The sequence below is a fragment of the Dasypus novemcinctus genome, chromosome 3, assembly GCF_030445035.2.
Source record: "Dasypus novemcinctus isolate mDasNov1 chromosome 3, mDasNov1.1.hap2, whole genome shotgun sequence".
Lineage (NCBI taxonomy): Eukaryota > Metazoa > Chordata > Mammalia > Cingulata > Dasypodidae > Dasypus > Dasypus novemcinctus.
The window spans coordinates 80479755-80494264 of NC_080675.1; the positions used below are offsets into that span (position 1 = coordinate 80479755).

Genomic DNA, 14510 nt, shown 5'->3' on the forward strand with positions numbered 1-14510 from the left:
CATCCTCGTTCATTTTGCTTTTTTTTTTTTTTTCCCCCAGGAGACTCAGGGAACTGAACCCAGGACCTCCCATGTGGGAGGCAGGCACGCAATCCCTTGAGGCACATCCACTCCCCCAAAATCTCCTTTTGGAGGACACAATTCAACCCTTACATAACACCAGTCAAGATGGTGGTGTCTTGAGCCAGAGTGAAGCAATGGAGGGGTTGAGATTCTGGACTTACCTGTAATAACACCCATTCATCAACACTTACTGGATAAATAGAATGGGGCAGGTATGTGCGAAATGGAATGGACTTGCAGTTTCTGATGTCTGTGAAAATGATCACATTCTCCCAAAGTGAGAAGGGGCTAAATGAGACCAGGTTGGAGGCTGATGGTGTAGACTAGTGGATCCTCCCTTTGGGTTCAGGGGCTGTTTTTGTAGCACTCACCTAGGGGCTCAAGCAAATGGTGTTAGGAGAAATTACTAACAAAGCCCTTGTGTAGGCTCAGAGCTGGAACCTGGGAAATGCTGGGGAGCATTTCCTTTGGACAGACATCTGGTAAGCCTTAAGTCCATTCAATTAAGGTAATTCAACAAATATGTTAAGAGCCTATTATGGGAAGCGGGTGAGGCTCAAGTGATAGGGCCTCTGCCTACCATATGGGAGGACCCAGGTTCGATTCCTGGGGCCTCCTTGTGAAAGAGAAGAGAAAGAGTGCCCGTGCGGTGAACCGAGCACCCACACGAGTGCCCACGTGGCGAGCCAGTGCCCATACGGAGAGCCGAGTGCCCGTGCAAGTGAGTCACGCAGCAGATGATGACGCAACAAAAGAGAGACAAAGGGAAGAGTCAAGGTGAAGCTCAGCAGAGACCAGGAACTGAGTTGGCACAATTGACAGGGAACCTCTCTCCCCACATGGGAGGTCCCCAGGATCAGGATCGAATCCCGGTGAATCCTAGAGGAGAAAGACGAGAAGACAAAAAGAGAAATAGAGTCAGAAGAGCACACAGTGAAGGACACAGACAGCAAAATCAGCAGGGTGGGGGAGGGAGTGGGGGCGGGGACGAGAAAAAATCAGCGTCTATTATAGCCGGGCACTGTTCTAGCCAACTGTGGATGGGAGCTGTCAACAACATAGACAAAAATCCCTGATCTCGTGGGACTTATATTTTAGTGAGTGAAGTTGATACAAGGAGTGAAAATGTACAGCACGTCAATTAGTTAGTTAGTTAGTTAGTTAGTTAGTTAGTTAGACCAGCAGTTCTCCATCGGTAATGCGCATAGAATCTGTTTGGGATCCTGCTAAAGTGGAAATTCCGATGCAGAAGTTCTTGTAAAGGCTGCGGTCCAAGACTGCATTTCCAACCAGCTCCCAGATGCCCGGTGATGCTGAAGCAGCTGGTCAAGGACAACACATTGAACAGCAAGGTGAGTTCGTTCAGTGGTCACGAGAACTATAGAAACGGGGGAGGGGCGGGGCGGGGCGGGGCGGGTGGGGGGGGGGGCGCGCGCGCGTAGGAAGAGAGGCTAAAGAAGGGCAGGCGTTGTGAGAAGGCAGGCTTGCTGAGTCTGACGGGGTAGAGGCCAAGTTTTCTAGAGAGGACTTCAAAGACCCCTCAACTCATAGCCCCATAGCCCCGGCCTCACAAGAAAAGCCAAGCCTTCCGGAAGCCTTGAGCTTTGCGGCAACAACAGTTGTTCCTCCGAGTCCTTGAAGGTAAACGCGGTACATTGTCCTACTTGAGGAACCACGCGTCTGCCTCCTTTCCCGTGCGTACGGAAGAGGTAAAAACAAGCAAATACCAAAAGGAAACAGACCAAGCAGCTCTGATTTTCGCGAACTTGAAGAACGCCAGGGGGAGAGCGCGAACGCAGTCCCCCACTACCACAAATTGTGCAGTCGAGTTTCCCACATTTGGGGAAATCGCAGAGGTCAACACACGCGGAGTGCAAAGCGTAGGTCTCGCCCTGGGAAAACCACCTTCGTGATCGTGGTATCTCCCCAGCCAGGTAAGTATGGCCTGCCGCGCCCGCCTCCCTCCCCGCCCTCGCCCTCGCCACGCTCTTCACTGACCGTCACTTCGCCCGCGCGCCCTCCGCACCCGCGCCTCCCCAAAGCCCCTTTCCCCCACCTCAGCCGTCAGACACGCCACTTGGGTAACACTTGGACTTTGCCAAGCACCAGACGTGCGTTCCCAGGCTGGCCGGGACCAGCAGCCCCTGCGCGCCCCTGCGCGCCCCGCTCCTCTGCATACGCGACGCCCTTGCCCTGACGTCCCCCGCGCAGCCCGTCTGTGGCCCGGGGACGCCGGACCTTTCCTCGGGCAGGTGAGACCGGCTCTGGCTTTTCTAATTAAAATGAAGGTTACCTTGTAGAGTGAATTTTTAAGTTAGGTTGAGTGCCTGTACAGGAAACGAAGATACGTAGTATGTTAGATCAGTGCTTCTCAAGCTTTAGTCAATTGGGGGGTCTTGCTAACACGGGCGTTCTGATTCAGTTAAAGCTTGCGAAGGTGGCGGCCTAAGAATCTCTGCCTTCCTAACAAGCTCCCAAGTGCTACCTAGTGCTGGGGGGAGGGGGGGTGTCAAGGACTACAGTTTGAGGAGCAAGGTCTTTTGGTGGTGACAAGTAGTATGGGGGAACTTAAGCGGGGAAGAGTGGGGTGGCAGGGTGCCCATTGAGAAGGCAGGCTGCTGAGCCTTTGGAGGGGCGTTGGAATATGGGCCATGGTTCTTGAAGAGGACTCGGAAGGCCCAAAACCAAAGCAAGAAGCCAATTGGAAAGATACGGAACACATTCGCAAGAATATCGGAGTCAAGTGCAAACCAGCTATTGCGTCAAGAAGTAGGACGCCCTGGCACCGAGGGATTATTACCAAGCGCTATAACCAGCCATGCATTTAGAAAAATACCTAGGCCAAAAGGGGAAACATTGTGTGTGTGTGTGTGTGTGTGTGTATTGGGCGGAGGGGGGAGAGAGAGGGAGAGAGAATTTATGGCTCAGAGATTTCAAAGTGAGTCGGAAAGGTTACGCTTATGCAGGTAGGCAGATTTCACGAACTGCCACAGTAAACACAGCCTCAGACAACAAGCGCTGCCCAGTGCTCTAGGAACGTCCAGACACTAGAGGCACACAGCCTCCTGGGAAATCGTCACCTCCTCCGTGGGCCCTATAGGGGAATATACGATAATCTGTTTCCGCAATATAACATAGCTATTATACTCTCTACTTCCCCTGCTCGTGATTCTTCTACCCCTTTTATTTGAACGTGTAATCCTCAATATACCCATTAAATACATATCTTCGAGACTTGAACTTTGGGTTCTTCATAAGCATATGCTGGTTGAGCCCTGGATGTCGACAGAGTTGCGGCCAACTGCTATTCTCCAGGTCTTCAGGCTTGCCCTGGACAACAGACAAAACTGCTGCTGCTGCTGCTGCTGGAGGACAAGTCCCATCCACCCCCAAAACAAGAAGTATCTACAACTGCAAGGAAAACAGTGCCTTCCACCTGCCCCTTAGTATAGCTGAGTCCTCCAGAGCAGACATCAATCCCAAATCCCTCAAGACTGAGAAAGGAACAAATAAAGGGCTAGGTAGGCAGGGTGGTAAGGACCGACCAAAAAGTACATTGACTAATATTCATATCCGCAGTTATGTTGTGTAAACTTAAGAACCTGTAAACACTGATAGGAAGATAGTAGCTGCCAAGGGTTTGAGGAGGGCGGTAGCGAGGTGCACAGCCGTCAGCTGTTCCACAGGACACCGCAGTAACCGGATAGATGACTCGCCTTTCACCTCCCAAAGCCTAGGTGAAAGATGACAGCAACGAAGCAGAAGCCGGAACAGCAACGCAGCAGCCCTCAGCGTCCCTTCTCGCGAAGAGTAACTGAGCCCGCAGTTCTAAGCAGTTATTACAAACGCGCCCCCGCGCACGTTAAGGTATCACCGCACTGAAGAGGTCTGCGTACGCACACGCTCTCGGACTCAGCAGCACTGGGGCGCAAGCGCGCACAACGCAAATCTAATTTTATACAAAAGCCAGGGGAGAGCGCGAACGCAGTCCCCCACTACCACAAATTATGCAGTCGAGTTTCCCACATTTGGGGAAATCGCAGGGGTCAGCACATCCGGAGTGCAATGGATAAGCCTCGCCCTGGGAAAACCACCTTCGTGATCATGGTATCTCCCCTGCCAGGTAAGTATGAGTTGCTTTGCTCGCCTCCCTCCCCGCCCTCGCCCTCGCCACGCTCTTCACAGACGGTCACTTCGCCCGCGCCCTCCGCACCCTCGCCTTCCCAACTCCCTTTCTCCGAGCTTAGAGCTCAGAAAGGCCACCTCGGAAACACCTGGGTTTTGCCAAGCGCGAGACGTGGGTGCCCGGGCTGAACGGGACCAGCAGCCCCTGCGCCCGGAGTCATCTACATATGCCACGCCTCTGCCGTGACGTCTTCAGCGCGCCCGCCCTTCTCCACGCCCCGACCTACCAAGGCCCTCCAGAGACCCGCCCGAGACCCGTGCTCCCTCCCTTCCCGGGAAAAGTCTTCCCGGCGCTTTGTTCTCCTCAGTCCAGACTCATCCGCGGGAATAGACTGTCAGTTAAACGTTAAATACTGCCGTCAGCGGTTCCTCATCCGCTGAAGGTGCAATTTTTATTAGCCCTCATTCGCGGGTCTTCCTGAATGTGAATGCTTATGCTCTCAGGCTATGTACTAACCTAATCGCGTAACAGTGAAAGAAAAACTTGAAGACTATCAGGCCGCGGTGCCCCTACGCTGGGTAAGCACGAGGGGTGGGGGCGGGGTGTTGAAGAGTCTCTGAAAATCGAATGACCGGGAACCGAAGATGCCACCTTTCTGTCGTCGGCGGGTTACCCGGACTTGCCTTTTCCTTACCGTAGGAGTTGGAGTTGTGCTCCAGGCTGAGAAGAGGTTAAAGGAGGTGTATTAGTCAACCAAAGGGGTGCTGACGCAAAATACCAGAAGTCTGTTGGCTTTTATAAAGGGCGTTTACTTGGAGTGGTGAAGCAGGCCAGTAAGATGGGGAATCGAGATGGATCTGGAACCTGGCAGAGTCCACGTGGACATCAGTAACCCCCTGAGATGGCTGCCGGAAGACCCTCCCCAAGATTCTGCCATTCAGAACAAAGACTTCTGGAAGCCAGGCGAAGCCCCTGGCTGTTCCCCAAGGACTTTATCCTTGGGCCCTCGTGGGGGATTGGTGGGTGGGGTAATCAATCAAAACAACAAACAGCTATGACTCCTCCTATGCCCTTAGCAAAGGGGTGGAATAATTACCAGTTCAAAAAGCCAGGCCTGACCGCTCTCTGATGCGCTCTCTCGCCTGCGGACCCCAGTCCTGCCCTCTGCGCACCGCTTTCGCTCTTGCCATTTTACCTCTGCCACGTGGCCACGCAACTAAACCTGGGGATTTATAGTCCGTAAATCGTAGTCTGTAAATCAGCCCTCTTTATCACTCTTCAGCCCCTTCCTCTCTACCTGGGACACCTGCTCTGTTACTTTCTCCCATTCCTCTCCCCTTCCTACCTGGACAAATGACTGGCCGAACTCACCCGACGTGCTCTTGAAATTCAGTTCTGCAGCATAGTTAAGAACCTAGACAAAATCCGGTAATATAGTTGGCGAGGCAGCCCAGGAGATGATTGGTGAGTGAAGTAAAACTGTGGCATACAGTGTGCTTAATGCCTTCCTTTGCTTCTCCATTTTAAACAGGCTCACCTACGAGCCCCTACAGCATGTAATCCTGGGGGGAAGAGACTAGGGCATGGGAACTTTGCATCTGTGCTGCAAGCCCAGGCTTGCTTGAATCTTTCCGCCTGTGTAGAGAGACCAGCAGAGTGATTCCCTTGGCCTAGAACGGAAATGTAAAGACTAAAAAGAGTTTAAAAGAAAAAGGGGCTTTAAGAGAAAAGGGGAGGGAAATGGACTTGGCCCAGTGGTTAGGGTGACCGTCTACCACATGGGAGGTCCGCGGTTCAAACCCCGGGCCTCCTTGACCGGTGTGGAGCTGGCCCATACGCAGTGCTGATGCGCGCAAGGAGTGCCCTGCCACGCAGGGGTATCCCCCGCGTAGGGGACCCCCACGCGCAAGGAGTACACCCATGAGGAGGGCCGCCCGGCGCGAAGGAGAGTGCAGCCTGCCCAGGAATGGCGCCGCCCACACTTCCCGTGCCGCTGACGACAACAGAAGCGGACAAAGAAACAAGACACAGCAAATAGACACAGAGAACAGACAACCCGGGGTGGGTGGAATTAAATAAATAAATCTTTAAAAAAAAATAAAAGAAAAGAAAAGGAGCATAGTTTACTTTTCACAAAAAGGGAAAAATATATATGAATTAGTGTAACCTGGCAGCCTACTGCCTCAGTCTCCCACTCCTGGGTTAATAAGCATGAGCAAAGGAAACCATGTTAAGCCAGTCCTATAGCCAGTAAAAAGGATGCACAAAAAAGAGCTAAGTCAATACCATTTCAGCACTAAATTCCATTCCTTATTTGGCAAAAGGAGCAGGTAAATGGTGGAATGTGATAGGGAGAAGCAGATAATCAAAACCTTTTGTGCAGAAGAGTTAGATTTCTCAGGATAGGCTGTAACCTCTGAAGTATCCAATCTATGGAGAAACAGAGGAAGGCCTTGTATGCTAGGCTTAGGGGAATAAAATGTATCCGTTTTTCTTTGTTTGGAGCGCCAGCCATATTTTCTGGTTGTGCATCCCTTCTTGCAAAACTGAAAATAAATTCTTTTCTTCTTCCCAATCGGGTAAGCCTTATTTTCTTCCAAACGAAGATTTCTTTCTTACAGTCTCAGGCCCTGGAATGTAGGGGTGCCTAGAACCAGAGCAATAAACCAAATGGCCTCCATTCCTTCAGCCCATCCACTCAGAGAGCAGCCAAATATCCCCTGAGGCAGTCATCTGAGGCACTTTGATTTGGGGCCACTGCTTAGTCTCCCACCAATTCAGCTTGGAGGCATTGATCTGATCACAGAAGGAAGCATCAGATATCCCCCAAGACCTACGTGGCCCACAGGGACATTTGTAGGCCAGGCAGGCTCTGAAAAATTCTCAGGATGCTGGGAACAGAGCTTCAGCTCCAAATTATGTGGAGCAGTGAATGTTTTATTCAGACTAGGACTCTAGGATGCCAAACAGTTGACTAAAAGGTGCTTCTTCATTCTTCTTAGAATAATGGGCGCAGCCTCTAGCATACCAGCAAATTCCCCATAGGAGTCTCTTCTCAGGAATCAGGATATTTTGCCTATTACTGGTCCATGTGGCCACAGTATAGTCAAGAACAGCCTTTGTATGAAACCCTGAATTCCAGTTAAACCAGTGTGAGAAAGGAGAACAGACAGATCTGAAGCCCAGAAACCTTATGTCATGTCTCCTAAAGAAATGAAATAAACATCAAACTTCTCACTTTAAACTCAGTTGTGCCTATAAAAGGTGTGACTAGAGATCAAGATCCAAACCTGTTACTAAACCTCTCCTGAAAAATAAAAAACCTCATGTGCCATCAATTAAGATGAAAAGTTCCTAGAAATGCTAAAGGTATAAAATTCTCTCTTCTGTTTTAATCTGTGATTAACTTTGTGTTCACCTTTCAAATCTGTTTAACTTTGTCAGTTTGCTTGTGCCTAGGAAATCAGATTTGGAATTCACCTGTTACAAATTGGATAATGGTGAAAGGCAACCTATAGATGAGTCTTTAAATGTCAGTACCTGGTGGCAGACTTGGCCCAGTGGTTGGGGCATCCGTCTACCATGTGGGAGGTCCATGGTTCAAGCCCCGGGCCTCCTTGAACCGTGCAGAGCTGGCCCATGCACGGTGCTGATGCGTGTGGGGAATGCCGTGCCATGCAGGGGTGTCCAACACGTGGGGGTCCCCACGTGCAGGGAATGCGCCCCATAAGGAGAGCCGCCCAGTGCGAGGTAAAGTGCAGCCTGCCCAGGAGTGGTGCTGCACATGCGGGGAATTGATGAAGCAAGATGACGCAACAGGGGGAAACGTGGATTCCCGTGCTGCTGACATCAACAGAGGTGGACAGAGAGGACGCAGTGAGTGGATGCAGAGAGCAGACAACCGGGGGGGGGGGGCAGGGCGGGGAAGAGACATAAATAAATAAATAAATCTTTACATGTCAATACTGCCTTGCGAGTGGATTTAATGTGTAAATCACAAGTGGAATTAATTCAACTGCTAGAAAAGCAGAGAAGCCTCATGAAGTTGTTCAAAAAGTAACTTCATAGCAGTGAAACCTGTCTGGAAGCTACCTCAATGTGCATATTCAAGTGGTGGTAATGAAAAATTTCCTTGATTCCATTGGAAATCTTCAGTTTTCATTAAAAAATAAATTAAAAAGTAGGTATTCCTCTACTGCTAAAGTACAATACCTGCTAATTAACATCTTCGTGATAAAAACGTACAAGTGAAAAGCAAAGTGCTAAAAAGTTCATTGGATATGTAACGCATTACATTGGAGATGTTTAAAAAGTGTATAAAAATCCAGAAATACACTTCAGCATTGTCAAACGCTCTTGTGCATTCAAACCAGGCCTTCAATACACTGCGGGTTGCTTGTCCATATGAGTTATTGGCTAGGTTGGTCACTGACCCCTAAAACAATAAAGGTATCTACATCATCTCTGGTTGTGCTCCTGAAGTCGATGGAAACTACATTGCAGTTGTAAACTCCTTCAGCAACCAATGATGGCTCAGTACAGCCAAATGTACAATGCATATGGCCTCCAGAGTGGCACCATTTCATAGTGCCAAAGGGCGCTATGCACCAAGCTGGTGAAATACTAGAACCTACCTTCCTAGCTTCTCTCTAGGGTCAATGGTGCTGCAGCTTGCTAGCTGTGTGAACAACATACCAAGTTCCAGATTTGCAATACTTCTCATATTATCTCTCCATGGGAGCAAGCCATAATGCCAATTTTGTTTAAATCCTACTAACACTACTCTGGTACTCATTGCTCCACTTGGTATGTTGTTCACTTGGATCTTGATCTCTACGGGCTCAAGAGTGATAAAGAGGGCTGATTTACAGACTACGATTTACGGACTATAAATCCCCAGGTTTAGTTGCGTGGCCACGTGGCAGAGGTAAAATGGCAAGAGCGAAAGCGGTGCGCAGAGGGCAGGACTGGGGTCCGCAGGCGAGAGAGCGCATCAGAGAGCGGTCAGGCCTGGCTTTTTGAACTGGTAATTATTCCACCCCTTTGCTAAGGGCATAGGAGGAGTCATAGCTGTTTGTTGTTTTGATTGATTGCCCCACCCACCAATCCCCCACGAGGGCCCAAGGATAAAGTCCTTGGGGAACAGCCAGGGGCTTCGCCTGGCTTCCAGAAGTCTTTGTTCTGAATGGCAGAATCTTGGGGAGGGTCTTCCGGCAGCCATCTCAGGGGGTTACTGATGTCCACGTGGACTCTGCCAGGTTCCAGATCCATCTCGATTCCCCATCTTACTGGCCTGCTTCACCACTCCAAGTAAACGCCCTTTATAAAAGCCAACAGACTTCTGGTATTTTGCGTCAGCACCCCTTTGGTTGACTAATACACCTCCTTTAACCTCTTCTCAGCCTGGAGCACAACTCCAACTCCTACGGTAAGGAAAAGGCAAGTCCGGGTAACCCGCCGACGACAGAAAGGTGGCATCTTCGGTTCCCGGTCATTCGATTTTCAGAGACTCTTCAACACCCCGCCCCCACCCCTCGTGCTTACCCAGCGTAGGGGCACCGCGGCCTGATAGTCTTCAAGTTTTTCTTTCACTGTTACGCGATTAGGTTAGTACATAGCCTGAGAGCATAAGCATTCACATTCAGGAAGACCCGCGAATGAGGGCTAATAAAAATTGCACCTTCAGCGGATGAGGAACCGCTGACGGCAGTATTTAACGTTTAACTGACAGTCTATTCCCGCGGATGAGTCTGGACTGAGGAGAACAAAGCGCCGGGAAGACTTTTCCCGGGAAGGGAGGGAGCACGGGTCTCGGGCGGGTCTCTGGAGGGCCTTGGTAGGTCGGGGCGTGGAGAAGGGCGGGCGCGCTGAAGACGTCACGGCAGAGGCGTGGCATATGTAGATGACTCCGGGCGCAGGGGCTGCTGGTCCCGTTCAGCCCGGGCACCCACGTCTCGCGCTTGGCAAAACCCAGGTGTTTCCGAGGTGGCCTTTCTGAGCTCTAAGCTCGGAGAAAGGGAGTTGGGAAGGCGAGGGTGCGGAGGGCGCGGGCGAAGTGACCGTCTGTGAAGAGCGTGGCGAGGGCGAGGGCGGGGAGGGAGGCGAGGAAGGCAACTCATACTTACCTGGCAGGAGAGATACCATGATCACGAAGGTGGTTTTCCCAGGGCGAGGCTTATCCATTGCACTCCGGATGTGCTGACCCCTGCGATTTCCCCAAATGTGGGAAACTCGACTGCATAATTTGTGGTAGTGGGGGACTGCGTTCGCGCTCTCCCCTGGCTTTTGTATAAAATTAGATTTGCGTTGTGCGCGCTTGCGCCCCAGTGCTGCTGAGTCCGAGAGCGTGTGCGTACGCAGACCTCTTCAGTGCGGTGATACCTTAACGTGCGCGGGGGCGCGTTTGTAATAACTGCTTAGAACTGCGGGCTCAGTTACTCTTCGCGAGAAGGGACGCTGAGGGCTGCTGCGTTGCTGTTCCGGCTTCTGCTTCGTTGCTGTCATCTTTCACCTAGGCTTTGGGAGGTGAAAGGCGAGTCATCTATCCGGTTACTGCGGTGTCCTGTGGAACAGCTGACGGCTGTGCACCTCGCTACCGCCCTCCTCAAACCCTTGGCAGCTACTATCTTCCTATCAGTGTTTACAGGTTCTTAAGTTTACACAACATAACTGCGGATATGAATATTAGTCAATGTACTTTTTGGTCGGTCCTTACCACCCTGCCTACCTAGCCCTTTATTTGTTCCTTTCTCAGTCTTGAGGGATTTGGGATTGATGTCTGCTCTGGAGGACTCAGCTATACTAAGGGGCAGGTGGAAGGCACTGTTTTCCTTGCAGTTGTAGATACTTCTTGTTTTGGGGGTGGATGGGACTTGTCCTCCAGCAGCAGCAGCAGCAGCAGTTTTGTCTGTTGTCCAGGGCAAGCCTGAAGACCTGGAGAATAGCAGTTGGCCGCAACTCTGTCGACATCCAGGGCTCAACCAGCATATGCTTATGAAGAACCCAAAGTTCAAGTCTCGAAGATATGTATTTAATGGGTATATTGAGGATTACACGTTCAAATAAAAGGGGTAGAAGAATCACGAGCAGGGGAAGTAGAGAGTATAATAGCTATGTTATATTGCGGAAACAGATTATCGTATATTCCCCTATAGGGCCCACGGAGGAGGTGACGATTTCCCAGGAGGCTGTGTGCCTCTAGTGTCTGGACGTTCCTAGAGCACTGGGCAGCGCTTGTTGTCTGAGGCTGTGTTTACTGTGGCAGTTCGTGAAATCTGCCTACCTGCATAAGCGTAACCTTTCCGACTCACTTTGAAATCTCTGAGCCATAAATTCTCTCTCCCTCTCTCTCCCCCCTCCGCCCAATACACACACACACACACACACACACACACACACACACACACACACACACACACAATGTTTCCCCTTTTGGCCTAGGTATTTTTCTAAATGCATGGCTGGTTATAGCGCTTGGTAATAATCCCTCGGTGCCAGGGCGTCCTACTTCTTGACGCAATAGCTGGTTTGCACTTGACTCCGATATTCTTGCGAATGTGTTCCGTATCTTTCCAATTGGCTTCTTGCTTTGGTTTTGGGCCTTCCGAGTCCTCTTCAAGAACCATGGCCCATATTCCAACGCCCCTCCAAAGGCTCAGCAGCCTGCCTTCTCAATGGGCACCCTGCCACCCCACTCTTCCCCGCTTAAGTTCCCCCATACTACTTGTCACCACCAAAAGACCTTGCTCCTCAAACTGTAGTCCTTGACACCCCCCCTCCCCCCAGCACTAGGTAGCACTTGGGAGCTTGTTAGGAAGGCAGAGATTCTTAGGCCGCCACCTTCGCAAGCTTTAACTGAATCAGAACGCCCGTGTTAGCAAGACCCCCCAATTGACTAAAGCTTGAGAAGCACTGATCTAACATACTACGTATCTTCGTTTCCTGTACAGGCACTCAACCTAACTTAAAAATTCACTCTACAAGGTAACCTTCATTTTAATTAGAAAAGCCAGAGCCGGTCTCACCTGCCCGAGGAAAGGTCCGGCGTCCCCGGGCCACAGACGGGCTGCGCGGGGGACGTCAGGGCAAGGGCGTCGCGTATGCAGAGGAGCGGGGCGCGCAGGGGCGCGCAGGGGCTGCTGGTCCCGGCCAGCCTGGGAACGCACGTCTGGTGCTTGGCAAAGTCCAAGTGTTACCCAAGTGGCGTGTCTGACGGCTGAGGTGGGGGAAAGGGGCTTTGGGGAGGCGCGGGTGCGGAGGGCGCGCGGGCGAAGTGACGGTCAGTGAAGAGCGTGGCGAGGGCGAGGGCGGGGAGGGAGGCGGGCGCGGCAGGCCATACTTACCTGGCTGGGGAGATACCACGATCACGAAGGTGGTTTTCCCAGGGCGAGACCTACGCTTTGCACTCCGCGTGTGTTGACCTCTGCGATTTCCCCAAATGTGGGAAACTCGACTGCACAATTTGTGGTAGTGGGGGACTGCGTTCGCGCTCTCCCCCTGGCGTTCTTCAAGTTCGCGAAAATCAGAGCTGCTTGGTCTGTTTCCTTTTGGTATTTGCTTGTTTTTACCTCTTCCGTACGCACGGGAAAGGAGGCAGACGCGTGGTTCCTCAAGTAGGACAATGTACCGCGTTTACCTTCAAGGACTCGGAGGAACAACTGTTGTTGCCGCAAAGCTCAAGGCTTCCGGAAGGCTTGGCTTTTCTTGTGAGGCCGGGGCTATGGGGCTATGAGTTGAGGGGTCTTTGAAGTCCTCTCTAGAAAACTTGGCCTCTACCCCGTCAGACTCAGCAAGCCTGCCTTCTCACAACGCCTGCCCTTCTTTAGCCTCTCTTCCTACGCGCGCGCGCCCCCCCCCCCACCCGCCCCGCCCCGCCCCGCCCCTCCCCCGTTTCTATAGTTCTCGTGACCACTGAACGAACTCACCTTGCTGTTCAATGTGTTGTCCTTGACCAGCTGCTTCAGCATCACCGGGCATCTGGGAGCTGGTTGGAAATGCAGTCTTGGACCGCAGCCTTTACAAGAACTTCTGCATCGGAATTTCCACTTTAGCAGGATCCCAAACAGATTCTATGCGCATTACCGATGGAGAACTGCTGGTCTAACTAACTAACTAACTAACTAACTAACTAACTAATTGACGTGCTGTACATTTTCACTCCTTGTATCAACTTCACTCACTAAAATATAAGTCCCACGAGATCAGGGATTTTTGTCTATGTTGTTGACAGCTCCCATCCACAGTTGGCTAGAACAGTGCCCGGCTATAATAGACGCTGATTTTTTCTCGTCCCCGCCCCCACTCCCTCCCCCACCCTGCTGATTTTGCTGTCTGTGTCCTTCACTGTGTGCTCTTCTGACTCTATTTCTCTTTTTGTCTTCTCGTCTTTCTCCTCTAGGATTCACCGGGATTCGATCCTGATCCTGGGGACCTCCCATGTGGGGAGAGAGGTTCCCTGTCAATTGTGCCAACTCAGTTCCTGGTCTCTGCTGAGCTTCACCTTGACTCTTCCCTTTGTCTCTCTTTTGTTGCGTCATCATCTGCTGCGTGACTCACTTGCACGGGCACTCGGCTCTCCGTATGGGCACTGGCTCGCCACGTGGGCACTCGTGTGGGTGCTCGGTTCACCGCACGGGCACTCTTTCTCTTCTCTTTCACAAGGAGGCCCCAGGAATCGAACCTGGGTCCTCCCATATGGTAGGCAGAGGCCCTATCACTTGAGCCTCACCCGCTTCCCATAATAGGCTCTTAACATATTTGTTGAATTACCTTAATTGAATGGACTTAAGGCTTACCAGATGTCTGTCCAAAGGAAATGCTCCCCAGCATTTCCCAGGTTCCAGCTCTGAGCCTACACAAGGGCTTTGTTAGTAATTTCTCCTAACACCATTTGCTTGAGCCCCTAGGTGAGTGCTACAAAAACAGCCCCTGAACCCAAAGGGAGGATCCACTAGTCTACACCATCAGCCTCCAACCTGGTCTCATTTAGCCCCTTCTCACTTTGGGAGAATGTGATCATTTTCACAGACATCAGAAACTGCAAGTCCATTCCATTTCGCACATACCTGCCCCATTCTATTTATCCAGTAAGTGTTGATGAATGGGTGTTATTACAGGTAAGTCCAGAATCTCAACCCCTCCATTGCTTCACTCTGGCTCAAGACACCACCATCTTGACTGGTGTTATGTAAGGGTTGAATTGTGTCCTCCAAAAGGAGATTTTGGGGGAGTGGATGTGCCTCAAGGGATTGCGTGCCTGCCTCCCACATGGGAGGTCCTGGGTTCAGTTCCCTGAGTCTCCTGGGGGAAAAAAAAAAAAAAA

The 14510-nt window shown here is 51.2% G+C and overlaps 4 long non-coding RNA genes and 4 other non-coding genes across 8 annotated transcripts; 4 read left to right on the forward strand and 4 right to left on the reverse strand.

Annotated features, from left to right (window-relative positions):
* Nucleotides 1-1829: 1829 nt before the first annotated feature.
* Nucleotides 1830-4229, reverse strand: LOC131277949 (uncharacterized). The gene is made up of 2 exons (XR_009185025.2): nucleotides 3666-4229; nucleotides 1830-3393 (listed from the first exon to the last, which is right to left on the reverse strand). It is a non-coding gene; the product is annotated as an uncharacterized lncRNA (long non-coding RNA).
* Nucleotides 1842-2005, reverse strand: LOC111761555 (U1 spliceosomal RNA). The gene has a single exon (XR_009185381.1). It is a non-coding gene; the product is annotated as a U1 spliceosomal RNA (small nuclear RNA).
* On the reverse strand, nucleotides 4031-4194 carry LOC131278121 (U1 spliceosomal RNA). Its single transcript, XR_009185371.1, has one exon. It is a non-coding gene; the product is annotated as a U1 spliceosomal RNA (small nuclear RNA).
* Nucleotides 4230-4404: 175 nt separating the features above from the next.
* On the forward strand, nucleotides 4405-5207 carry LOC139438674 (uncharacterized). The gene is made up of 2 exons (XR_011648376.1): nucleotides 4405-4767; nucleotides 4889-5207. It is a non-coding gene; the product is annotated as an uncharacterized lncRNA (long non-coding RNA).
* Nucleotides 5208-9293: 4086 nt separating this feature from the next.
* On the reverse strand, nucleotides 9294-10316 carry LOC139438675 (uncharacterized). Its single transcript, XR_011648377.1, has 2 exons — nucleotides 9734-10316; nucleotides 9294-9612 (listed from the first exon to the last, which is right to left on the reverse strand). It is a non-coding gene; the product is annotated as an uncharacterized lncRNA (long non-coding RNA).
* Nucleotides 10307-10470, forward strand: LOC111763674 (U1 spliceosomal RNA). Its single transcript, XR_002796502.2, has one exon. It is a non-coding gene; the product is annotated as a U1 spliceosomal RNA (small nuclear RNA).
* LOC131277950 (uncharacterized) lies at nucleotides 10322-12699 on the forward strand. Its single transcript, XR_009185026.2, has 2 exons — nucleotides 10322-10835; nucleotides 11108-12699. It is a non-coding gene; the product is annotated as an uncharacterized lncRNA (long non-coding RNA).
* Nucleotides 12524-12687, forward strand: LOC131278129 (U1 spliceosomal RNA). The gene has a single exon (XR_009185383.1). It is a non-coding gene; the product is annotated as a U1 spliceosomal RNA (small nuclear RNA).
* Nucleotides 12700-14510: the final 1811 nt, after the last annotated feature.